General features: G+C 39.2%; 1 long non-coding RNA gene across 6 annotated transcripts in view; it reads right to left on the bottom strand.

Annotated features, from left to right (window-relative positions):
• LOC136294494 (uncharacterized) overlaps nt 1–26,460 on the bottom strand; it is a 213,252-nt gene that overhangs the window by 158,431 nt on the left and 28,361 nt on the right. For 3 of the 6 annotated variants that reach the window (XR_010722418.1, XR_010722423.1, XR_010722419.1), the window contains exons 2-4: nt 19,896–20,035; nt 19,533–19,657; nt 19,261–19,381 (exon numbers count right to left, since the gene is read on the bottom strand). This is a non-coding gene — a long non-coding RNA (uncharacterized lncRNA). Of the gene's footprint in view, nt 1–19,260; nt 19,393–19,532; nt 19,658–19,895; nt 20,036–26,460 lie in introns of all 6 variants that reach the window. The other 3 variants (XR_010722420.1, XR_010722422.1, XR_010722421.1) reach the window with 3 other exon arrangements.

Genomic DNA, 26,460 nt, shown 5'->3' with positions numbered 1-26,460 from the left:
AGAAAGCATTCTGGGAAATTTCAGCTAACAGCAAGACAAAAACCAGATCCTGTCACCAGGGGCCTGGCGGTGCATCAGGCAGTCATTGGCTGGGGAGGCGCATGGACACCACGTGGTCAGAGAGCTGATTGGCCGAAGGGACACGTGAACAGTGACACGGCTCTGGCAGGCAGCCAATGAGCGCTTGTTTTGAGTTAAGGGCAGAACCAAGGAGGTGATATGGAGGATGCTTAAGAATATAAATACACAAGATTTTAGAAGCAGCTTTTGGGAATTTTGTAGAATTAGAGAAACAGCTTGTACTGAGAACACACAGAAGATTAGCTATTGAGTTTGGTTCTTAAGTAGTTCCTACGTAGAAGTCATTTAGGTAAGATGTATAATGTTGAAACTCAGCAAGGCGGGAACTAGGTATTTATCAAAAATCGATAGAGCAGAACTTTGTGGCTTGAATCCGGCAAAATTAAGCTCCTCATCTTTGGCAAGAGCAAAGTAACCTGAAAAACAGCCAGACCTCTACTGTGCCTGCCCAGAAGCAAAGATCAACCTGAGGAAGATGTCAGCCTTCCTCCCAAGACCCCAACTCACGAGCACCAGGAGGCGTGACAGCTAATTAGAATACAAAATGAGAGAAGGCAGGGAATGGGGAGGTGTGGGTTTGTGGGATCAATGTGTATTTAAACCTGGAAGGTGTTGGGTTTGTGGGATCAATGTGTACTTGAACCTAGACCGTGTCTTGACCAGGTATGCACAGTTTGGAGGAGACATCCCTCCGCTCCGCGTGTCCCAACTTTACAATTTCTAATTGTAAAGTCCTCATTCTACGCTTCAGAGGTCTGTCTCTCTTGGTTCCCCATTGCTACATGTTGAGATCTTTTTAGTTACGTTTCTTGAAAGAAGATAGTTCTTTCAGGTACCACAAACTCAGGGGTTCTCCACTGTAGATTAAACTGTAGATTGTCCAAATATTTATTTGTTTAGAACATGCTGTGTACAAATCCCACACCAACTAATGCTTCTGAAAGACAGAAAAAAGATTTTAGTTCCAAAGGAATTTGGAAAATTCCTATTTCAGAAAAATGCTAAATTATAATAATATTTTTTAATAAGAAAAGTATTTAAAAAGGTTAAATTCAATACAAAATTCAAAATCACAGAATTTCATAGCCCTAGCAGTTTCTTCCAGGTTGAACACTGGGTTTAAAAACCCTGTCTGCCTCAGTACTATGTATGCACCAGCAGTATCAGAGGTATTTCTTACAGAGCATGGATTTCCAGGAAAGCAAACATCGCCATGAAAACTGCGCCATGCATTCCCAAAATAATTCTATCAGTTAGTGGGATGAAAGGTACAGAGTAGTTGAGAATGATATACAGTCCAGAAGATTTTGGTAAATCAAAGAATGTGTCAAATAGCCTCCCTTAAAAGAAATCATTCAAACTGATTTTTTCTTGAGCACAGACTGAAAACTGACTAAGGAACTGTAAACAAAGAGAGAATGACAAACAACAGAGTATCAGTATTTAGGTACCCAGGCACTTTTGGGCTGGTTTTATTGCTGGACTTTTATCTCCTTAAGCCAAGAGAGAAAACTGGACGAAAAATATATTATTCCATAGAGAGAAGTGAGGGAGGTTTTATCCTCCTTACCTGGAGAGTCCTGTAACACAAAGCATAGCAAGCAGTTCCTTTACAAAGCATAGAAATTCACCGGATGCATTTGTGAACAGAGTTAAGAATAAGAGACAGCATTTCTGTAATGACATGTGACAACCTCCTCTGCCTTCACACCCCTTCAGCTCTCCAGGACAGCCTGACAGAGCACCTGGATTGCTCTGGAGGGGTTAAGGCTGGGCTAAATCCGCCTCATGCAATCACCTCAAGTGCTGTGGCTGTTCGGACTTCAAAGCATAAAGCAAACGTGCTACAGCATTTGCAAGATACACATGAGTACCTGTGGTAATAAAGACCAGCACCTTATTTTAAATTGAAGGGCCAAAGGTATACATTCAGATAATTCATTGGCTCTGCATCACTTGCAATTTTTCCAGTATCATCACCTTGAAAATTTCAATAAGACCTTCACAATTTTTGGGGTAAGTCTAATTCCCATATTGGCATCTGTACTTGCAATGCAGGCACAATTTGTAGGGTGTTTGTAATAATAATAATATAGTGGGATTCTCACCAGTAACTCTAACATAAGTGAAAATAAACACCTTTGCACCAACTCAACATGTGATTCTCTGTGTTAGAGTGATGTGCAATAACATTAAAGTAATTTTTTGAGGGTTTTTTTTTTTTTCCAAATGAGCTATTGATAATTTTGGTTTCTTTGTTTCCATTCATAGTCTTTAAATATTAATGCATTTGGTACTTAAATGTTGCATTTTAAATGTGAGGTCAAATACCACTGACCATTTTTGTTGCATTTTAGATCAATCTTCTCATTTCAGTTTGCAATTTACAAAGTGAGCAGCAGTTTAAAAACATAAAATAAACATCATGATAGTTCATAGATTATGGGATGTAAACATACTTACTTTTATTCCCAATTGAAACTAAAGAAGTCCTGTTAAACTTTTTATTGAAAGCTTTAGGTTTTAAGATGCATCAGAAAGAAAATCTTGTGTGCCCAGTCCCTGCAATGTTGCATTAAACTTCTTCAAAAAGCCACCATTTTACCTCAGCTGAATATAATCAGTGAAATGCAAACTGATATGTAAAAATTGCCCACGCTGTTTGATGTAAATGGAAATTACTCCTGTAAACTCAACATTCAGATTGACAACTACTGCTATACTAAACTTTCTGCTGAATACTTTAATTGACTGCAAATTCATTTTCTTACTCACATTACAATTATTTTGGATGCTGGTCAGGAAAACCTACTAAATACACCAATAATTACAGAATATTTAAAGCTTGTTTTAATAGTAGGAGATTTGCCTAAAATCAACCCTTCTTGTGTTGGCACATCTCCCACAAATTTTAAAAATGCTTGGTGACAAAACCTTCTGTAAAGTGATCAAGTTTTATTTCATTTCTTGAAAAGACCAACTTCCACCAGAAGAAATTTTAGCTGTTCTTTACAAGAGAGCCAGAACCTTACCAAACAGCAAGGTGGGGTGGTCTCAGGAAGATGCACCTGTACATGTATATTAAAACTGGTGCATGAACACATTGTATAGAGGCATAAAATGAGCTCTAGATCGCAGCAGAGGCCAGGAACAGAACTGAAATTCAAGTCTCTCAACTACTACATGAGTAGCCAGGCCTTTAGACCAAACAGTTTTTCAGGACAGGTGCAAAGACTCCTGCAAATAAAATTTAAATCTCTTCAGCCATTCTCTCCCCTTTTACTCTGAAACTTTGAGGAGGTACCAAGAATGCAGAGAATGTGTCTCATGCTTTTGATGTTGAGTGTTTGCTCTGATTTAGCAGTGGTTCAATCATGCTGCTGAAAAGTGACATCCTTGAAACATTTATTACTTTCTATGTGTTGAATCTCATTTGTAAAGGTGTTTCTGCAGCTCAAAACCTTTCTCTCTCGCTGACCATGTATCCAAGTGAGAAAAGTGGGGCATGATACAGAAAGGAAGAGGAAATGAAGTTCTAAAGTTGGCTTAAATAAAACCTAATCCAGTCTAACGGCTGGAAATGGCAAAGCAATGATGGTTGTTGTTATACCTATTATATGACTGTGAACACTCTCAGGAATAGTAAATGATCTTCTGAAACTATTTTGTCCTGATGTTTCTGAGAAAATTAATGCAAAGTTAAAATACAGAAAATTAAGAAAATTAAATTTTTATGGAAAAGGTCTGCAAAATATTTTCTTATTGACAGAAATGTTTTATTTATACAGTTTGCATGAGAAGTTAATAAATTGCTACTGCCAGTTCTTTCTCAAACGCCTTGTGGCTAAAAGAAAAAGAATGTTATCTGGCCTCCAGCTTTTCTGTGAGCACATGATAGGTTTGCTAGAATCCTAATATTAAGCCTAATTTAACAGCCAGAAGGTGGGATGGTGATGGGATGCAAGGTCAGAGAGAGGCTGTAGCTGCAGAAACACATAGAATGTTGAATCATCTCGGAGAAATTCAATTTGCCAATTTCCATTGTGCTCAACAGGTACCAAATTGCAAATGACTTTTTATATTTAATATGTCAGAGTAACTTAAAGATATAGGTCAGGCCATCACTGCACTGATTTCTCCAAATATTAACACCTTCCCTTATCTATCTATCTTCAGCTAAATAAGAAAGAAAGGTTGCTGGAGGAATTTCACATCTACAGTCTTGCACGTCCTTCATAGCCTGGCTGAAAAAATCCTGCCTATAATTAAAGAATTCATCCAACTCACAAAAGATTTCGACACAAATTCTTCAGTCTAGGCTGATTTCAAAAGTTTTACTGAAGCTGCAAAAAAATTATGAAGTCAAGCCCCATACTTAATTCACATTTTCCACCTTGCTTCAGTTTAATGCCCCAACTTGTTTACAGCAATACAATCCAGTTTAAACTAGAAAAAAAATATTTTTATATTCACTGTAGGAAGCCAGTGATAAGAAGAAAAACAGGTATTAAATTCTCTTTTGCCCAGCTTTTAGCACTGAATATCACCTTTCCTTTTGAAAAGTAAATACCTTTCCAAACACAAATTCTTTCCTCAGAGTTTAGTAAATGTTTATAAGGAGGGTTTGATTACATTTTCCTCTACTCTCTTACAAATTTCTTATGTCACCTGAGTTCTCAGATGCCAGGGGATAAAAAAAAAATCTCTTTCTGCCCTTCCACCAGCAAATCACTTTTATCCCTTGTTATTTCCCAGTAACCAACTTCGAGGTACATTTGTTATAACTTCCAGTATTGAGTTTTCCTCCCTTATTTGTCACTGTTATCACATACATCTCAAATAATTTAGAAGGTAAGAAGTACCCAGGACAATTTGTTTCCTAATTGTTCAGAGGAAGAAACAACTTTGTTATTCAAGTGTATTCCCATAAACCTCGGCAGAACGGTTCTCAGTCTTTTAACTCCTGCTAAGATTTCTAAGCCCTCTGTAGCCTGTGGCTACAAAATTCTGCCTTGCCACAGGCCAGGCTCCTTGCTGGCAGAATTCCCTTCATTTCTCTGGATCTGGCTTAGCAGCAAATTTGCCCTCTCTCTGTCTTTGTCCATTACTGAAACTATTTTAAAAGGCTAAAATCAGGGTTTCATAGCTGGACATAATCCAGGGAAATGTGATGTTGTATGATAGAAGAATCTGCACCCAAGGCAGCAGAAGCACTGCTGGCCTGGAAAAAGCTGATGGTGTCAAATATTCCAAGTTTAACGATTCAAGGTTGTTTGGGATGATGGAAATGACAGTGTGACAGTTCAAACAAATATTGAGTTATTTTCCACAAAGGAGAGTTTACACTCCCGTCACATTTAAACTTAAGTAGGAATGTCTATTATTTCAGTTGTCTTTAAAAAAGTGTGCTACACTTTTGTATTTCTAGTATTTAATTTTTCAGACTACTTTAACAATGCAAGAAAAACAAAACAAGCAGTTAATTAGTTATTAGTTACTGTAAATCAACATGGACCTTCTGAAGACAGTGAAGTCACATCATGTAGGTAACACTGGTGACTTCTCTCAATTTTTATTATTTTTAAACTTGAGGGGGGTTTTCCATATGATAATGGAAAATAAGTTTTTATATATTTGATTTTCTGTCCTTGACACCAGCCTTCTATTCCAACAGTGAAATTTGAAAAAAGATAATATACCTTCCATTTTTTTGTTAGGTTTTGGGGCTTGGGTGTTCTGGGTTTTTTCCTTTTTGTCAATAGCACACAAGCCATATTTATCTTCCAAATATCAAGATAGGTTTTAAACATGTTTTAATCTAAGCTTAATTTTTTAGAGATTAATAAATTGGAAATTATCTTTCCTAATGAAATGTGCTGTAATTTTGATTAGTTTTTCAATGGGCCATGACTCATGCTTAAAAGGACCATTGCATAAAAGCCTATTAGTTGCAGTTTAAAGAGGTAATGCTGAACTCATTTTCCCTAACTCTTTCTACACAACTCTGCAAACTTGCTCAGTACAGGGAGCAACTCCCTTTAGATCAGGATGAACTCCTATAAAATGAAATTAGTGAGCATTGTAAACAACGGTGCATCATCCCTTGCTAGTTCCTGCTTGTAACTAAACAGCAAATAAAAAGAATAAATGCACAAATGCGGCAGAATCTCATAGAATTTACGAATTGATGCCACAAAAAAATGACACTGTTCTTACGGCAGTGGTGAAGAACCAGTGTTCACTGCTAATGGCTCTCCCAGGGCCCCTGTCTTTGCAGGGACCATTGCTTTGAGTCATTACCCTATAATGGATTTGCAGTGGTGAGTAACCAGGATCAATCCCATTGTTCTACCTCTCGCCTCACCCTTTCCACTAAAGAGGCAAAACTGCTCCTCTTTAATGATTCCCCTCTTCAGCAGCTCAGGAAGAACTTTGTATCTCAATTACTCTGGGCCTTGATTTACTTGGTTTGCAAAGCATGAGGTCTCACTGAAGAAAAGGAGGGTTTGAGTTTATATCCAAAGTGTTTTGCTAATCAGAACTGGACTCCAGCATACGTGTGTTTGCTTGGATTATATCTCCAGCACTGCACCCCTGTACGGTATTCACTCCACAATGTAATTTCACCAAGTACATGTCCCAATTTTCACCCCTATGAATCCCAAACACATCTTATCTCTCACACTGCACAGGAAGGATGTGACCCGTGTTCATACATGCAGATATGGACAGTGACTTATCACTGAGTTGGGAGTCCTCTCCAGGAAAGCAAATTCTCTGCCAGCTGAGAGAGCTGCTTAGGAGGTGAGAGATAAGTAGATCCCTGGTGTAGATAAGGTATTTCCATTACAGCAGTGTTTCTGAGACCTGATACACGTTCTTTCTAAACTTCTAATTTATTGCCGTTGCTGTTTCTTATTCTTCGCTGAATTTTAAAACTGTAACGTGAGGAAATTGAAAAGTTCATGATAGAAAAATCAAGCCTTAAGTGTATTCATCAGAAAAAAACCTCATTGCTTGGTATTTTATGCTCCAATTCAAACAACACATCTGTTCATAATTGCATGCATGACTTGGTAAGATTACTACAGGCTACAAATTTATGTCTAAGAGTAGTGGAGATATTGGAGAAAGACAAGGATAAAGCATTTGAAATGTGAAGACCTTTTACATAGTATATATAAAATACTATTTCAGACTCCAAGGTACATTTTAACATATTTTTTTCTAATTCAAAGCCATTGTACTTCTGTACCTGATTGGATTGATGGTCTACCATAAAATTACTGTAGAGAAAAGAAACATTTTTTAAAAAAACTTGGTATTTCAATCTCCAAGTAATCAGTACTTAGATAATCACCATAAATCCCAGTTTCCAGAACAATATATACCCAGCTTCCTCAGGAATAATTATGGTTCTGTATTGTTCCCTACTAATAAAAAAAACCCTTAACACATACATCTAGGTCTAGCACTTCAAAGTTTATTGTATCTCACCTTAGAGCTGAAAACTACAGGGTTTTTTTATTCCATGTTACGGAAATATTGTTGAATTTATAGCTCTTCCATCAGTGTTGTATAAAATCCTTCTTCCCTATAAAACTACCTACTCCTCCCAACATCCATTGGTATAAACACGTGAAGGGCAGCTCTCCCAAATGGTGCACTTCTAGAGGAGATTGAACAGCATGGAATAAAACCAGTAGAAAGCAGCTTGTATTCTGAGCATCATGAATATCCTGGAGAAAGAGTGAGATGGGAACTCTCTCCAGGCAACTGAGCTTGAAGGTTGTGCCTCTGACTAGAAAGGATAAATACCAATGGCTTTCAGCAAGGACTCTGCCTTGACCCAGGAACTTGATATTGTAAAGCCTCATTGCATTTATCATCCTCTTCTTTATTTCAAATCTATTGTTTATATGAATGCACGAGGAGGAATTTACAGAGCTCATACACTCCCAAATGAAACACAGCAATCTGATGTTAGGCCAGTGCTATGAGTTAACAGCACTGAGCACAACTGCCGCTGATTTACCATAATGGGAATTTTTTTTTCTCTTTTTATAAACACCTTGCAGTGCATATTGTTCCACGTTATACCTCTAACACCTCTTTATTATGAAAAACTTCCTGTCTGTATTTCTAGCCAGGATGCTGCACAATATAAAGCTCTTTGAGTGGAACAAAGAATGAGCCTTTCTGCCCTGGGCTTTCCATCTCTGTGTTGCTTTCCAGCCATTTGCAGGAGTGTTTAGATGGAGTGAGAGCCTCTCTCATGCCCACAGCTTCACACACTGCAATGACATTCTTGTAAGACCATGACATTCTTGTAAAGATCTGAAAATATGCATCCATTACATTTCCTGATGACTACTCCAATTCTAATCAATTTAACTTGTTGCTATAATGAACCTGTGGGTATCCAAACACCTCTTTCCAGTTTCACAGGGCCAACTGGATTTGCTGAACCAGAGAGAAATTCGTACCATGACCTAGCATTGACAGTACACCTCTCCACAAAGTAACACATAAGATGTGCTGACACTCCTGGGACAAGGATTATTTCCCTGATTACTTTTCCCAGCAGGTGAGTAGGAAATCAAACCAACTGAAAACAGTCCTGCCAAATCTACACCAAAAAAAGAAAAATTATCTTGGAAGAAAGTGACAAATGTTTTAGGAAAAGGAAAGCTCTTATTAAACTTCCAGATCATCTGTTAGTGAATCAGAGTAATGACACTTGTAAAAGGATTTTTCACTACTTTCTGAACAATTCTGTTCAAGCCCTGTAAGGGCAGAACAAGGTAAAAGGCTGAGGTATTATAACATGATTGCTCCATCCATACCTCATTCTGTTTCCTCAGAAAACAATGGGACCACTGAAAATTAAAGCTAAAAATTAACTAAAGAATCTTGCAGGGATAAGAGTAGTTGTTTTTGTTTTTTTTAACAGAAGCTGAGGCTAAAATTGAAAAATCTGCAGAAAACTTGAGAAGTTTTGCAGCCTAATAAAAACCTTCCATTCAGGACCGAAGTTACGTCCTTGAAAATGCTTTTGTAACGAGATAGATGGCTTTTCCATTTGAGTAACAGTACCTGCCCTTTCACTTAGCCTTGTAAGGATTTTTTTTATTCCCAAACAGTGACTAAATCAATAGTCACTGTATTGTAGACATGATTAGTCCAGTATGGACAACAGTGTTTTGTGCCTTTTAATGTATCAGAGAGCAAACATAAAGAGATTTGTTAGTCCCTGTCGGCAATATTACATGAAGAAGGTTTTTTAAGCCTTCTGATCTATTCTGCAGGCTTTAATTTTTTAAGTTCAAATATATAAACATGCAAATGACATTATTCTGATTTCTTAAAATATCAGCAGAAGTATTTTTCTGAATTGCAGGAGATATCAGGCAGCCATTAATAAACTTTAAAAATATTATCTCTGTGCAACGTAAGAAATTATTGCTTTTAAGTAGATAAAAAGCATTTCGGAATTATATGAGAATAATTTCCATAGCTAATAATAATGATGCTTCTCAGGAATTCAACTGCCTGATTCTGCAACTTGAAGAGAGCAGAACTCTTCATAACGTCTTGCCTTAGCTTTATAACTCTCTGAGATCAGCAATTCCATGTCTTTTGTAGCAAAATGCTTAAACATTTGCATTCCCAGGCTTAAGGTCATCTGTTTTCTAGACCTGATTGTGATCCATTACCTGCATTTTAGCAAGTGCAAGCCAGAACACACAAAAGCTAAACAGTGTTTATAAAGCCAATCTGTGTCAGAGAAAGAAGCTGAATTCAAGATTTCTAATTTCAGGACTCCTTCTGTAAGTCCTTCACTTCTAGATATTAGAAAGGAGTTAAAATTATTTAAGATTTCTCCTTCTCTTAGGCCATTTATGCATTGCTTTTCCTATTGCAGACACTATAAAAGACTGAAATACAAGGTATCCAAAGAGTTTATCTCAAACAAGTGCTAAATTAATGCTCAAGTCTTCACATAATCTGTACACCTTTGGTCTAAATGTTTAGGTTTCGATAACATCCAAGATGCCTGGAAATACTAATGGAGACCATCTAGAAGTCAATGAAGCTGCTGAACTGTAAGGGCAGAATGGGATCAGTGTGTTCATGCTGTTATAAACATGACTGGTTTTGCCTTTCTGTCTGAGATAGGCCTATATTAATCAGAAACAGGAAAAAAACAAGCAAGTATTTAGCAACACAAGAAAAAAAAACCCACTTTTGTTTAAATGCCTGGTTTTATGCAGCAGTAATGGCTTACAAAACAACTCTTTCAAAGGCTTTATCTGTTCTTTAAGAAATTAATATTATAGGACATCCAGGGAGGGAGAGGCTGAGTTATGAAAATAAAGCACTGTGTGACAATACATTCTGCTCCTAATGTGATGTAAAACATCTCTAGGGTGTTGTGCATCCAAGGCTACATACCATGAAGCTAAATTAATCCCTGTCAGAGTCAATGAGCCCATTTCTCCCACCATGGATGAACTTTGGGTTAGGCCATGTTTTCAGTGCAGAGTGTAAGAATGGATAAAACCACAAGAGCCAATTCAGACATCCATTGTCTGTTCCCACTTTTATCAGGACTGTATTGTATGGCCTTAGGCAACTCTGACCCTCACTATGCTTTAGTTTCCCTGACATGTAAACATCGCTTTGACTGGGGAATGTAAGGCACAACAAAGCCACAAATAAGTGTAGATCCTTGTGATAATTTCCCTTTGAACTGGGTTATTTGAAAAAAAAAATCCTATATAGTAGTCAAAGGATGAGCCTCTCCAATTTTCAATGCTGAATAAGATCAAGCTTACAAATAAAATTCCTGTTATCTATTAAGAATTTCTTGCAGACTCAAGTTATGTGTTTCTGTGACTAACTTCCACTCCAATATCTCCTTCTCAGACTCAAGATAAATTTGGCTCTTGGTCATGCCATAAATAACCCACAAAACCACATTCACAACATAGGTAACACTGTCAATTAACTCAATAGAGCACAACCAGTGGTAAGGATCTAAGTAATGAAGCAGGACTCTCCTCATCAGAATTAACTTGCTGTCTTGAAATCCATATCCATATGTAAGTATCTTTCATCTTGTTACACAGAATGCAAGCAGGTAAGAAAGCAACATTTTACTCATTCACATCTTAGTGGTGTTCTTAGTAACACTTACAAAAACCTCAACAACAAAAACACTGTTTTCATCATTATTGAATGATGAGCACTGTGAAAAAAATACCCAACTTTGCTAATGGAGATAGGCAAATTTATCCTATGCAGGGAAGCCAAGGCACTGGCTATTCCAGCTACATTCAGCTGAACTAGGATACAGCTCCTGCTTCCTGCTGGGATTCCCTCCCTTTCTCATTGTCATTGCAAAATGCACAGAAATGGGGAAAAAAAAAATAAATCAGTCATTTCCCAGAATGGAAGTTTAAATGGATACATTGACACCTGCAAATTGACAACTTTTAAAATGTGATTGATCTTTCCTGTATGTCCATGTGCCCTCCCAGCACTAATGCACTGTTAACAAGCATTCCATCATCTGATTTTAAGTTCACTGAGAAACTGGATTAAAGATTTGGGCACAAGTCCTGACTCCGTACATCTTTCTGTGCAAAAATGGAACAAATTTGTTCAGGATTTAAACACTGCAGATGGTTAATTTCCTTAAATTATTTGCTTCATTATAAACTTATAAGCTTTTCTTATTGTTGCAGGGTGTTTTTCTGACCCTTAAAAGTAGAAAGACCTCTCCATCTTAGGAGAGGTTCTGCTTACATCCACAAAATTAATCAATGACTATCAATCAGTGAGAACCTTTGTGTTATTATTATTGTTGTTGTTATTATTATTATTGTTGTTATACTATAAATAACAATTAAAAGCCCTGTGAATGACAAGAGCTGAAAATAGCAGTAAAGATTGAAACAAAACAGCAGGTGGTGGCTAAGAGCTCTGTTCTGTTCAGCTGCTGTTCAGAAGTGCACATAGGCAGCATCATTCGCAGGCTTTGACGTTAAAGAATTGAGGAGACAAAACACACAACAGATGCCAGCAGAAATTTTACTGTCAAAGCAACACTTCACAAACAGTATTAGGATCTATTCTAAAGACGTTCAAATCTGTAATTGCCAGTATCAAAAGAACTCATGATTACCCTCCAGTTAATCAATTATAGAAATCCGTTTTGTCACTTCTAATGTCAATCTAGTCAAAAATATCTGCTAGCAGTGAAGCACATCTCCTGTTGCAGAGCCATACCTAACGTGAACAGGTTTTGGTGTGGGAAAATGCGCTAAGCAAAGCACACTACAGAACACAAGCTCCAAACCTGAGGGTCCCATGTTGTCACAAAGAGCTGAACAATTCTCAAAGGTGCTAAAAGGAAATGGATCATTTCTTGGGTTTGTGACGCACAGTCCTTCTGACTAAGAAGCTCTTGGCAGATTTCCTTTGGAAGAACATCACTGCTGTGCTTCTAATCTCTCTGCACACCTAAGCCTAATTATGCATAGTCCTTTGTGAGCAAGCCTCTTCTGCTGCAAGAAAAGCTCCGTTGTGGCTGCCAATTTCCTCTTACCTCCCCGACCCACGCAGCACAGTACAAGATGGCAGCTCCAAGCAGCCAGATCCCTCTCTTTTGTTGTCTCCAAGAGAAAGCAGATCCTCTCCTACTGACATTTTACAGGCCTACAGCATTTCTCAGAGCCATCTAAGCAAATGGCTTCAGAGGAACAGAGCTCTTACACAGAGCAAAAAACATTTCACAGCGAGAGGAAACTGGCTGAGAACAACGGTGTGAGCATTTGAGAGGGTGATATCTTATGCAGCAGAGGAAAAAAGACAAAGAATCATCCAAGGAAAAGATGTGAGAATAAAGGACATGGCACAGGAAAAGTGTCCTGTAAAGGAGGGAGGAAAGTGAGAGGCATAACTAGAATGTGAGAAAGCAACGTGATATGGGGTTGGTTATTCATGCCAATGTAAAGAGCACAGGAAACAAAGGAAACTGAGCCAAGAGGGTTCTCCTCAAAACACAATTTACTGGACTAGTGCTACTTAGAAACTGAGAGCTACCCTTACAGTAATGGTTCATTCTAAGTAGAGCAACTAAATAAAAGTACTGGCCTCTTACAAGGCTCTGCTCATGGATATTCTCTACTTTTAAACCTCTTTTGAAGTGTATGTTTTCTGATGACAAATTCAGTCTACATGCAAGGTCCTAAACATCTATATTGTTCTAGAATCAGAAATATTATTTAGAAATTGATCCTTACAAAGTTGTGGTAGAAACATGAATACCCTTCCACGAGTTTCACAGAGAAAAAAAAAATGTACTTAGAGGATAGACTAAAGCACCTGCTCTTTCTTGTCTCAGAATATATTTGCTCCATGTAGAGAAAAGATGAGAAATTCTTGATTCTCCTCTGGCACTTGATATATTCTTGCACTAATTAAATCTGCCTATGTATCAATGACTTGATCACATAGCCACATGGCCCCTGTGTGCTGATGAGGCTTTCTTACTCATGCCTCCTTAATCTCCCATAATCTCTTCTAATCATAGCCTCTTTGATCATATAATTAACAGACTACTAGTGTTGATGATGCTTTCAAGAATACTTGAACTGACCCAAGTAGTATCATTTCTGGTTCTTGGACAGTCAAGTTGCTCACTTTCATCACTGTTGATATCACAGAAAGTCATAGTGGGTGGAGGGCTTGGAGACAGAATCAACTCAGTGAAGGTCTCTTTAACTGCCCTGATGATGCCAGCATTACTATATGTTGCTCTTGCAGCATTCAAATATTAAAAAAATTTAAACCTTCAATCAAAGTTGGATAGTTTTAGGTATACCTTAAAAATCAAAACTGACAGTTTGTGATAAGGAACAACTTACATTTCACACACACACCCACTCCTGATAGCCAAACCAGACAGTCAGGACTCTAATCTTATTTATATGCAAAAAAGCATTATACAGTCAAGACAACTTTTCAGTAGAATGAGTGCAAAGTACTGTACAGTTTCGAAGTATGTTGGCTTGGTTTATTGTCACCTATTCTGAGTGTTATCTGCATCCTGACTAACTAATGTAGATTTTTGTGTGTGTCAAAATATATCAAAGTAAAAGTAATCATGGTGACGATTTTCTTTACCATATGTTTCTTACATACACACACAAAAGTAAAATCACATTAAAAAAATAATTCCATCACAATTTTTAAGTGTATCGTTTTCTGTATTTCTCTATGCTTATCTTTATCCTCCATTAGCAATGTTTTGTGCAACATTACTCCTGCACTGACACCGTGGTAAGTCAGATCACCCTGTGATCATGGCTCTGCACAGTTGTCTCCTCCCTTGATCTAGGGCACAGATTGATTTGGTCCAAGCAGTAGAAGCCAGGTAGTTATATTTGAGAAGTTCTACATCGTTATACTCTCTGTTTAGGAAATCTCTTCCTCTCTCTCATTTAGGAATTCGTACCCAGACATATTTCTAGATCCAATATAATTAACAGACATCTCTGCAAAGTGCTTATTTGTTATATGAAGTGGTAACAAAATCTCTGTTGCCTGTAGAGAAGTTCACTGTGATGATTTGACACAGCCTGGTTTTTTGGTAGTAGAAGTGTCACCACTGGGGTAGTTTCTGTGAGCAGCTGCTAGAAGCTTCCACCATGTCTGACAGAGCCAATCTCTGATGGCTCTGAAAATGGACACACTGCTGGCCCAATTAGAGAGGCTGTAATGCCTCTGTGATGACATATTTAAGAAAAAAAAAATCAAAAGCTCACCCGTGCAAATTTTTGGAGGGCTGGAGAGGCACTAGAGCCTGGGGCCCTTCCCAGTGTGGTGCACAGCAATGAGATGAATAAATACATCCGCCTTTCATTGTGAAGCCAAAGCAACTTAACTAAAAGCTGTGCAACAATATTTTTAATCATTGCTAGAAGCAAATTGCAAGACCAGAAAATGCGTATTAGTTTGCACTGTCTCCCTTTCCTTCTATATAATTATTTTCTTCTCCCTGGTTCTAATACAGGACAGCAAGGTGGCTGGCAAACTCTGAACGTCTACAAACATCACACAGTTAAAGACCTCTTCCAAATTTCCTGAGTCAGAAGCATCAGAGAGAAAGTTGCAAGACTTTCTCACATCTCTTTATCCCTGTGTACAATCATACACAGAGGGAAGAATGATGTAAATGTAGCTTTTAGAAGGTAGTACAGAGGATGAACTTAGCAAATCAGAGGGTCGTTCAGACATCACAAGAAACCTGGAGTTCTCCCATTCCCAAGGACATCCACACCTGCTGCTCTTAGATGTAAATTAACATGGACTCTGATAGCAAAATTAAATGGATTAAAACAAAAGAAGAACCTTGCCAAATTCGCACAGCCAATATTAATGCAAAGGATTAGAGATAGAAACTTAACTATAATTTCAGTCTGTGCCTAGGAAAATCATTATTAATTATAAAGCATGTCTGCAGTTCTGGGCCCCTCAGTTTAGGAACGACATTGAGATTCTTGAATACATCCAGTGGAGAGCAACAAGGCTGGTGAGGAGCTTGGAACACAAGTCCTGCCAAGAATGGCTGAGGGAGCTGGGGCTGTTCAGCCCGGAGAAAAGGAGACTCAGAGGTGACCTTATGACTCTCCACAGCTCTCTGAAAGGTGGCTGTAGCCAGGTGGGGGTTGGTCTCTTCTCACAGATAACCACTGACAGAAGGAGAGGACACAGTCTTAAGCTGTGACAAGGGAAGTTTAGGTTAGACATCAGAAAAAAATCCTTCACTGAAAGAGTAACTGTCTGGAATCATCTGCCCAGGGAGGTGGTAGAGTCATTGTCCCTGGGTGTGTTTAAAAGAAGACTGGACGTGGCACCCAGTGCCATGGTTTAGTTGATGAGGAGATGTTAGGTCATATGTTGGACAATATGATCTTAAAGGTCTTTTCCAACCTGACTCATTCTGTGTGATTCTGCGTGTGGCATCCCTGACCAACACAGCCTTATTGCAGCACATCTGTACACTGAATGAAGTCCTAAGGGAACAGAAGCACTTTGGGCCATATTTATCTTCCTCCCTTCCTATTACAAAATACCCCAACTCACACTGGGTAATATCTTACTCAGAGGATAAAGTTACGGCTTCCAGTGGTGTCATGGGTTAACACAGCTTGGTTTTTGGGGTCTGCTTCCCACTCCATGAGAGATACTTACAAGGCAAGAAGAGACACACAACAGTTAAAACTCACAGGAGAGATTTCCACCTGATGTGAAATGTCACAGCTCCACTGACCTCAAATACAGCTATGCCACTGTATCCTGGCTGAGGATGTGGTCTGCAGGCCTTGAGCTCTGCAGCTGGATAACTTATCATTCAGACAAAGCTTTAATGACATCCCTTAGGTTTGCACTGGAGAGGATATGAAAATCTCAGCCTGCAAGCCAGCAGGAAACCCATGCTTTTACAAGCATGAATTCATAGCAGAATGGCTGAAATGAAACGCTGAGTTCTGAACAGATCCCTCCATCAGAAATGATATCACTTGGAACATGCTACAAAACCAAATCCTCCAGGGCTCCTCCCAGGAGAGACTGAAGTGTGAGAGACACAGGGCTGGAAGAAGAGCGTTCTCAGAGACCTTATTTCTCAAGAAAAATAAGACATAAAAAGGAAAATGGATTACATGTCAAAACAGCACAGTCAACATAAAAGGGTAAGAGATACAGCCCTATGGATAGGCAATATGTTAGGAAATTTAAGAAAGTATATGCTGGGCCTACTTAAACAGCACCTTAAAAGCAGAATTGTCAATCAGGAAAAGAAAAACCACACTCAAAAATAAAATGTTTCTATCTAAAGCCTGAAATTTATCTAAGAACGTTTTCAGGCAAAGAATCATGGAAGAAAAAAAAAATCCATTTTCTCAGTTTTTTTCCTGCACCTTTTGGTACAACTTGCTTAACTGTTCCATATGTGGGGTCAGTTTAGCACCAGTCCCATGAAAGTCAGGTGCTTTAGCTAAAAGGTGACTAAGACATGATGAAGTCTACAAATGTAGCAAAATACAGACATCTTTACATAGAATGTGCTATAACTAAGAGGTAATGCTGGGCCATGAGAATAATTGCTGTACACTGGCCATTACACTTAGAGTCGAAATCAGGATTTTGATGACATGAGGAATAAAATCCCAGAACTGTCTTCCACTTGGGCTGTCAGAAAGAAAATCTTGGCTGCTTTAATAATAGAATTGCTTACATTTCTGAAAAGGAGTGTATAACAAGGGGCCTACAAAAGTATAAGATTTGATACTGTTTCAAAGGGAAGGAATTTGATGATCCAAAACTGATTTCTATAGGACTCAGAAGAAAGGCTAAGAGCTGAAAGTCAAAATAAGTCCTACAAACTCTATTTCATAGGTTCAAGAAGTCTAGGCTGTCACTTGGTCCATTTAATTCACTTCACTACTCCCATTTGCATGGTCAAATCCATGCCTTTACAAACAGCATAATGATGGGAACTGTGAGCATCCCAGGGGAGCTGGAGCTAATCAGAATCCTTTCTTTCCCTTTCTGTGATTCAACACACACTTTACCAGAAGATTTGTTGTGTCCTGGAAAGAAAGGGAAGGAACTTTAAAAGATAGGTCTGCAGAAAATGTGTTACTGTGTCAATGCTCCAGTTCCTAAATCAACCCAAATGTGCAGGTCTTCATGACTGGGCACTTTCATTCCTGCATGATGAGGTTGGAAAAATGCACAGTAGCTGGCCATTGCAGCCCAAATTGCAGTGCAATTTCAGTACTGCAGCTCCAAAAAACTCAGTAGAGCCAGTCTAGTAGAAATATTTTAGGTTGAAAAAGACCTTTAAGATCATCAAGTCCAATCATTAATCCAGCACTACCAAGCTCACCACCAACCAATGGCCCCAAGTGCCACATCCCCACATATTTTAGGTATCTCCAGGGGTGGTGACTCAGCCATTTCCCTGGGCAGCCTGTTCTGTTAGAAAACAGACTGGTTTCCAATGGATGTTTGACTGGCAATACAAAGCAGTCAGGACTATAGAAAACAGAAAAAAATGTTGCAATTTCAGTTAAAAAGAAATTTTTTTGACGAAACACTGGTCATTCAAGACCAGTGAATGGAATAGTTTTGAATTCCACAGTAAATGTGACACAAATAACTAAGCACAAAAGACATTTAGAGGATCACAAATAAGTGTCTGGAATAGAGATTAATACATGTAGCCTCAGCTCTAACCCCACTGATGCTTCACCCACCATCTTTACAATCACAGAATCCCTGGCTGGATATTTGTCTGTCTTGTAACCTACACAGGTTTGCTGTGCACTCTTAAGCAAAACTATTGCCAATTAAGATAATTGAATTTAATGTGAAATTGGGTACTTCTCTTTAAGTATATCTGGGTTTACTTGGAATAAATTAGTCAAACATTCAAAATTAATAAATTCAGAATAAGGTATATATACATCTAATTGATTACAAATACAATTACTGCTTCAATTAAAGTACAGGAATAGTCTTTTAGTAAATGACTAAAAGTAAAGTATAGTCTAATAAAATATTTATAAATGCTGATCTTTAACTTCTTCTGATTCTTCTGTCCAAAACCATCATAAATTGCTTTTATCCGTAACCAGAGGTGTGTTTGGTTTTTATCTATGACCAATATAATGTCTCTGATATAACATGGCAAAAGCAAACACTTCTGTGGAGACGTAATTACTTAAAACAATTCTGGCATCTCGCTACAATTTAAGGCCCAAATTCTGAAAGAATGTTTAAAGGGAATTCTTCAGTGATTTGGTAAATGAGACTGGAAAAGATACTCAGAACCCTCTTTTGAGATAAAAGGCTCATGGCAGAGTTATGCTCACAGAGAGACAGTTCCTGGCACCTGGTCCATTCAGGACCAAAGAGTTCTTCCTAACAGTGCCAGCTGTTGCCTGCCAGTCATCCCAGATTTTTCAACTGATACGTCTTAAATCCATAAAGATGCTTACTGTCAGAAAAACATCACCAAACCACTTCTATCAATCTTGAATGCAATGGAACACATGAGAGGATATTAATATAAGCAATTCTATGGTAAAATAAATTACTTACACAATTAATTGCTGAAGTAGAATAGTTCATTTTCAAAACAGCAGAGAAGTGCTGAATCAAGTCAGGCACATCCTTGCTGGAATTCTTCTAAGGTTCTGACTGGTGGGAAAATGTTTGATATCTGCTTGATACCTCAGAGAAGAGGAAGAATGCAAAATAAGGGACATGGAATGGAAGTGTAAGGATCCGTGAGGGAGACCCTGAGACACACAGAATGAGAAGGAGATACTAGGAAGTCTGCCAGCTCAGGACTCTGCAGTGAAGTCACTAACAGCAACTGTGTTGGACTCGGGTCAGAACCAGCACTCCACTCGCTTTTCAAGGGCTCTTGAAGGCATCTGACCCAGCATCCACAGGTGAGGCTTCAGTCTCACTCCAGACTTGCACTGAAAGTTGCCTCCAAACAACCACAGGTGCACAACATTAAACAAGGAAAAGACAAAAAGTCAGAAAGTCTCAATCAAAACCTAGATGAAAATGCCAGAAGAGGACACGAGTACTCCAGGCAAAAGTGGCTGGATACAATACAGCAAAAATGGGCAGCCTTGGTTGTTGGAGTTCTCCACAGATTAATCTGTTCCCAGTCTCCATACTTCCTCCCACTGAATACCTTTTAAAAATAAAACAAAATTTACCTTAGAAGAAAATCCAATGTTCAACTTTTACAGTAGAGGGTTTTCCTCAATCACACTCCTGAGGTATTTTGATTGTAGAGGAAGCAGATCAATAACATCAACCTCAACAGTTTTATTCACTGCAAAGCAGCAGGATAAAGCTAAGGGGAAGAGGAAGAAATTACGTTACAATGTTATCCAAGCAGGGAAGTTCTCTACAAACATTTAACCCAAGAGCAAAAATCAGGATTTTGACTTTTAGTTTTCCTTTTTCTCACACTTGAAAAGAGTAAAATAATCACTTTTGTAACTGCAAAGTGTTAGCAATGTCTGTCGATAGCAATTCTAAAGCTTGTGGAGAGTTCTTTACTAATGTGCTGTTTCCTAGTCTTGTTAACCCTCAGTTCTAGTGAGAGACAATGCATCCTATGAGCAGACAGAGAGTAGAAAACTTTCTCATTCATTAAAGTTGTATGAAAAATCACCCTTTAGGTAAATAACCACCACCTTAGCTACAATTTTTAAGGGAAGATGTCCAAGGCAAATGTGCTGAGCATAATGGAAGCCAAACTGGTAATTCTACTGATCTCTCAGCATTTATGAGGAATCTCCTTTTGCGACCAGATGACCTGCCTGGTGGATGCAGAAAAGGCTGTGGATTTTGTCTATTTGGACTCCAGCAAGGCCTTTGACACTGTCTCCCACAGCACACTCCTGGTAAAGCTGGCAGCCCACGGTTTGGACAGGAGCACTCTTTGCTGGGTTAGGAACTGGCTGCATGGCCGAGCCCAGAGAGTGGTGGTGAACGGTGCTGCATCCAGTTGGCAGCCTGGCACCAGTGGGGTCCCTCGGGGGGCTGTGTTGGGGCCAGCTCTGTTTAATATTAATGACCTGGACAAGGGGATTGAGTCCACTATCAGTAAATTTGCAGACAGCACTATGCTGGGAGCATGTGTCAATCTACTGGAGGTTAGGAGGGGTATGAAAAGGGACCTGGACAGGCTGGATAGATAGGCTGAGTCCAATAACATATAGTCTAACAAGTCCAAGTTCCAAGTCCCACACTTTGGCCACAACAACCCTTGCAGTGCTACAGCCTGGAGCCAGAGTGGCTGGACAGTGCCCAGGCAGAAAGGGACCTGGGGGTGCTGGTGACAGCAGCTGGACATGAGCCAGCAGAGTGCCCTGGTGGCCAAGAGGGCCAGTGGAACCTGGCCTGGATCAGGAATGGTGTGTCCAGCAGGAGCAGGGAGGTCATTCTTCCCCTGTACTCGGCACAAGTAAGGCTGCACCTTGAGTGCTGTGTCCAGCTCTGGCCCCTCAGTTTAGGAAGGACATGGAGATTCTTGAATGCATCCAGAGGAAGCAATGAGGCTGGTGAGGGGCTTGGAACACAAACCCTGGGAGGAACAGCTGAAGGAGCTGGGGTTGTTTAGCCTGGAGGAGACTCAGTGGTGACCTGATCACTCTCTACAGCTCCCTGAAGGATGGTTGTAGCCTGGTGGGGGGGCTGGTCTCTCCTCACAGGTTACCACTAACAGAATGAGAGGACACAGGCTTAAGCTATGCCAAGGGAAGTTTGGGTTAGATGTTAGACAGAAATTCTTCACTGAAAGAGTAACTGTCTTCTGGAATCATCTGCCCGGGGAGGTGGAGTCACTGTCCCTGGATGTGTTTAAAAGAAGACTGGACATGGCACTCAGGTTTAGTTGATGTAGAGGTGTTAGGACTTGATGATTTCAAAGGTCTTCTCCAACCTGGTTCATTCTCTGATTCGATCCAAAGCAAGAACACAGGATTGAATGGATCATAAATAATTTTACCTATTCCATATTCCATGACGTTAATTCTGAGTAGCTCAGAGTGAGCTGGCTGCAGATGACTCCTATGAAACTTCAATATGTTCAGTAATTTAGGTCAAAATATCTTCAGGCACAGATTAAATACAAACACAGGGATATATATCATTTAAGTTTGCCTCTAATATTCTGTATTGCTTCCATATTATTGCAGTGAAAGAATTTGGAGCCTGTCTGTATAGTACCTGTGAAAGACCTTGAGAAAGCCACAATAATAGGAAATTTTATGCCTCAATATTAACTATAAATCAATGCACAGAAGAGAGACATTTTCTAGTATTAAAGAGTGAGCACAGAAGCATGACTTAAGCAGGAACCAAATGAAGAGGATGAAAGTTATAATGGTGCTCCACAATCAACACAGCTGTGCAATAATTTGATTTTCATTATAATGACGCTATTTAGACATGCCCTGCATATTGAAGATTGAGCACAGTACATAATTATTGATTAGTTATAACCCATTTGTATTTTATGTTTATTTCATCTGACAATAATTATCATACATTTGCACTAATTACTTCATCATCTTTTATTACTGGAGCTGAAAGGTAACTAACAGAAAAAGCAGGAAGGGAACTAAGAAAAGCAGAAGGCCCTCTGAAGCAGTAGTATTATTTGCAAGCTAATACTAGAGTGATGTGGTTTGCTTTTTTATTTTTGTAACACAAATAGGGGCAAATTATTTTCTAGCTAAAATTTACTTGGAATTACTAGTAAATTGCTCTCCAAAGCATGTCGTAGTGAAATTCACCAAATACACTGATGAGATGAATATTGACCTATCATTAAGTGTTAATGTTAACAGTCTGCAAAATCACTGGCCATTTTGGAACGTGATTTAGAAACTGTGCAGAGGATTGCCTGTCTTTGGAAGTACAGGTTCTTACACTACAGATCTCATACAACAGTGTATTGAAAGCTTCATGAAATGCAGCTGTATAACATTTTGTGAAGAGTAGTTTGTTCCCCACGCAGAAATAAGAAAGCTTATGTTTTTCCTGAAGGATGGCTTCATCAGCCAGTAACACAGTTACAGTGCAGGACCCACAGGGAAGGCCTGTGAGTGGTGCAGGCAGCCCTAAGCCAGAGCCACACGAGGCAGAGGCCAGGGAAGCAGACACACAGAACTGCTACTGAGCCTCAGCTAGGGATGCAATGCGCTGAACAGAAATACCCATGGCTGCTTTTTGCAGAACCCGAGCTTGTAACTACCTGGCACTGCTGCTTTGTGTAGCAGTACCCACTGGCCTACAGGTGTGCTGGAAAAGATGCCTTAAGTTTTAGCTTTCATGTTTTCCACATTCTGTGCTGCCTAGGGGTGTAGTTCTGAGCCTCATATTAAGTGCCAGTAAGCTCTCTACACAGAGTAGGGACACAAAACAAATCCTTTTCTTGCTGGAGATCAAGGACAGCAAGTACAACTTTCAGGCCCAAAAGCACAAACAACAGTGGACTGCAGAGAGAAAACAAGAAGGATGAGAGCTCACAACCTGGAGCTGTTATTGGACAATTAAACCCCAATGTGCAAATGGACCAAAACTTATAGAAGTATGAGACCTCGTGACCGTCAGTCATTTTGTGACCATATTGGGTCCACCTTGGGTGTAGCCCTGGTCAGGCTCTTGTCCTGTCCAAGGTGTCCCCTAAAGGCCTTTCAATAAGTATCTACTTTATTCTCTATCTCTGTCCAGTCTCTGTTCCAGGTCAGCCTTCCCAAGGCATCAGAGACACATGGGATGCTCCATGGGAATGCACCTAAAGGGGATTAAGTAAGGCAGTGATAAAAACACCGGAAGGTGTATGTAAGTATTTGAGACTTTCCTCTGAATACATGCACAGTGTGCCCATTCCTTCAGAGGCACCCCCAGATGAGACTGAATTAGACACTGCTCTCTCTGCTGAGCTCTGCAGGTGTAGGCAAGCAAGGGGAGGCAACAGCAAGGCAAGGGAAGCCAAGAGTGATGCTGGAGGCAAGGTCAGCGTTCTCTGGTGCATCCAGAGCTCCTGCATGGGGTGCTGATGGAGATGGGGGTAGCAGAGCCTTGCCATTATTGATCCCAAGGCCTATCCATGTTTAGTCCGCATCTTTCTTCTGTGGATGTGATCAGATGGTTTTCAAAATGTGAAAGACTCTAAAAACATTCGAAGTTCCTGTATATTACATTCATATTGTTCCTGGCTGATAACAGAAACCAACTGCAAAGTTGTGTTTATTTTGCCAAATACATATTTTGTATATTGTTCAATTAATGTAATATTTTTTGAGAGACCACAGTAAATTGTACCTGTCTTGTTATCGAAGAGAGATTCACACTCAACTGGAAGACCCTGCTATAGTGAAGTGAAAGGGAATTTCAAAGCACTGAGTCTGGTGGTTTGCGAGTGATCAATAAGAACTTAAGGCAGTAAGAAAAGTGGACAAATAAGTTTCGTTTTATCAATCTCCCATAGCCCCAGAAAATATTTTGCAACTTTTATATCAGTTTCATTCTCATCACACCTGTTAGGCACATTGTGGTGTACTTAAGCATAGGAAAGCAAACAAATTACAAGAATTTTGTATACAACCCTAACCCTCCAGAAAATACAAGCAATTCTTTTCATGCCTAAATTTGATCTTTAGGGAGCAATAGGATAAACTCTCACAGAACAGCCTGATAACAACAAACAGAACCCTTGAATAAATGAAATTTTGAAGATATGACTCATAGAAATCACACAAGCAAATGCTACTGAATAAATATCAAAACACTTGATATAGCCTCAAAGCAATATAAATCACAAAAATAAACACTTTTTTTTGCCATGTTTATTTTGGCAGCTTCAGCTGATATGAACATGTCCTTAAGATTAAGTCTCCAAGTTTGGTTCCATAATTTTGTATTTAGGATATTCAGAGGTATAGTTATGGTACCTCATTTATTGTGGCTGATGATATACTGGTATTTATTTAAGCACACACAAACAAGGCAGTGATAAATAGATCACTTAGGTAAAACAAGAAATGGGACTTCATCATTTGTTTCAGCCCTTGAGTTTTGAATGATGGTGCATATCTTTTACATATCCTCACCTCCCTTTTGGCCATTTTTCTCCCTATCAAATGGTGCCTGACAAAAAGCTCCATCTAATACCTGACACCCATTCTTGTTGCACTGATTTCTCACTCTTCTGCCTTGGCAACTCCCTCTTCACTCTCAGCTTCCCAACATTGATTCCTCCTGTGAATCTGCTGCTGTCCTTGTATGATATCTGGGTACCAGGACATGGACCAGCTCTGAAGAAAGCAGCTGTCCTGCACCAATTTCCCAGTGCAGGGAAGGGATACCAAGTCCAGGATGCATTAGGTGCCTTTTATAGAGTGATTTAGGAGTTTACTGGTATCAAAGACAGTAGCTGGCTTATCACCTGGGCCTTATTTGGCACAGTCTTAACCTTCACATGCAGTACAAGGTTTACACAATGTGTTAATAACCCTGTGACTGAGGAATAGTCCCAAAATGGAAGGCAGCTTCTTCCAATAGAATTTTAAAAAATTAGTTCAGTTTTCTAGTTTAGGAAAAAATTGCTTTTTAAGTCTACTTAGGACACTGAAGAAACAAAAGTGTTGTTTCCAGTGCCTGTTTCTTTTCAATGGAATATGGCATTCATTTCTGACTTTCACACAGGGAACTGCCATGGAAACATGAGAAATGTCATTCACTAAAAGAGAAATTATAGGTACCCAGGCTCTTTAAGTATATAGATTTCTTAGTGATTTTTATATCCCATGGGAAAGGCTTGCTCCACCCCAACACAACAACATGAACAGAACATATCATGCTGAATAACCCTGTTATCCTCGCAATATTTCCTATATTTGCTGATAGTCTAGTTTTGTAGCCAGACTAGATATGCAGTATAATATTAAGTGCTTTCTTATAATGTATCTGTGTGCTAGAAAATACCAACACAATTCATGCAAATGTCTAATAAAAAGAGATTGCATATTCTTCAGAACTGTCATCAGTCCCCTTGGAGCTGACATTTTCTGCCTGTCTTTCTTTCCCCCATGCTAGAAAGAGCCAGCGGGTCACATCCCCCACTGTGGAAATACAACCACCCTCTTGTAGAGAGTTAATGACAATTAAAGCGCATCTTAGCATGACTGATAAATAAATTCTTCCTTCATGTGGTTATAGTCAGGAACTTGATTACCAACAGCAGATAGACCCCTGGAGAATGTTTACCATATATTAGCTAGGCAAAGTTCAAACACAGACAACTATTCATGATCACTTTTCATCAAATAGAATGGCAGTAGCTAAAAGATAATTAAACCTAAGGGTAGTTCTTTTGTTTCAGAACATTGCCCACATGAAATAGAATTGGGTTGTGCTAAATGGACATGCAAACACCAGAATACAACCAGAGGTTTTCAACACAACAAAGCAGCACAGTGAAGGGAGACCCATCACATCATCACCTTCATTTCTACTTCTCAACACAAAAGTAAAGAGATTAACCGATTCACACCTAACCAAACCAGGAGATTTTGGCAGCCCTTCCCTAAAACGGAACTCTCACTGACCTGTAATTAGAAGGCATTTCAGACACAACTGAGTGCTAACATTCACCACTCTCTAAATTAACACTTGTAGCCCTGTCCTGCTCGGTAACAAAACCAAACTGGACTTGGCTGCCTGGAGTGGCTGTTTTATGTCTTCAGTTGACTCCCCAGCAAC

Source organism: Chamaea fasciata, unplaced genomic scaffold (genome assembly GCF_029207755.1).
Source record: "Chamaea fasciata isolate MVZ Bird 193981 ecotype frontalis unplaced genomic scaffold, bChaFas1.0.hap1 SCAF_10, whole genome shotgun sequence".
NCBI lineage: Eukaryota > Metazoa > Chordata > Aves > Passeriformes > Sylviidae > Chamaea > Chamaea fasciata.
Note: the sequence above shows the minus strand (reverse complement) of the source record. Positions and strands in the feature narration are given on the sequence as shown.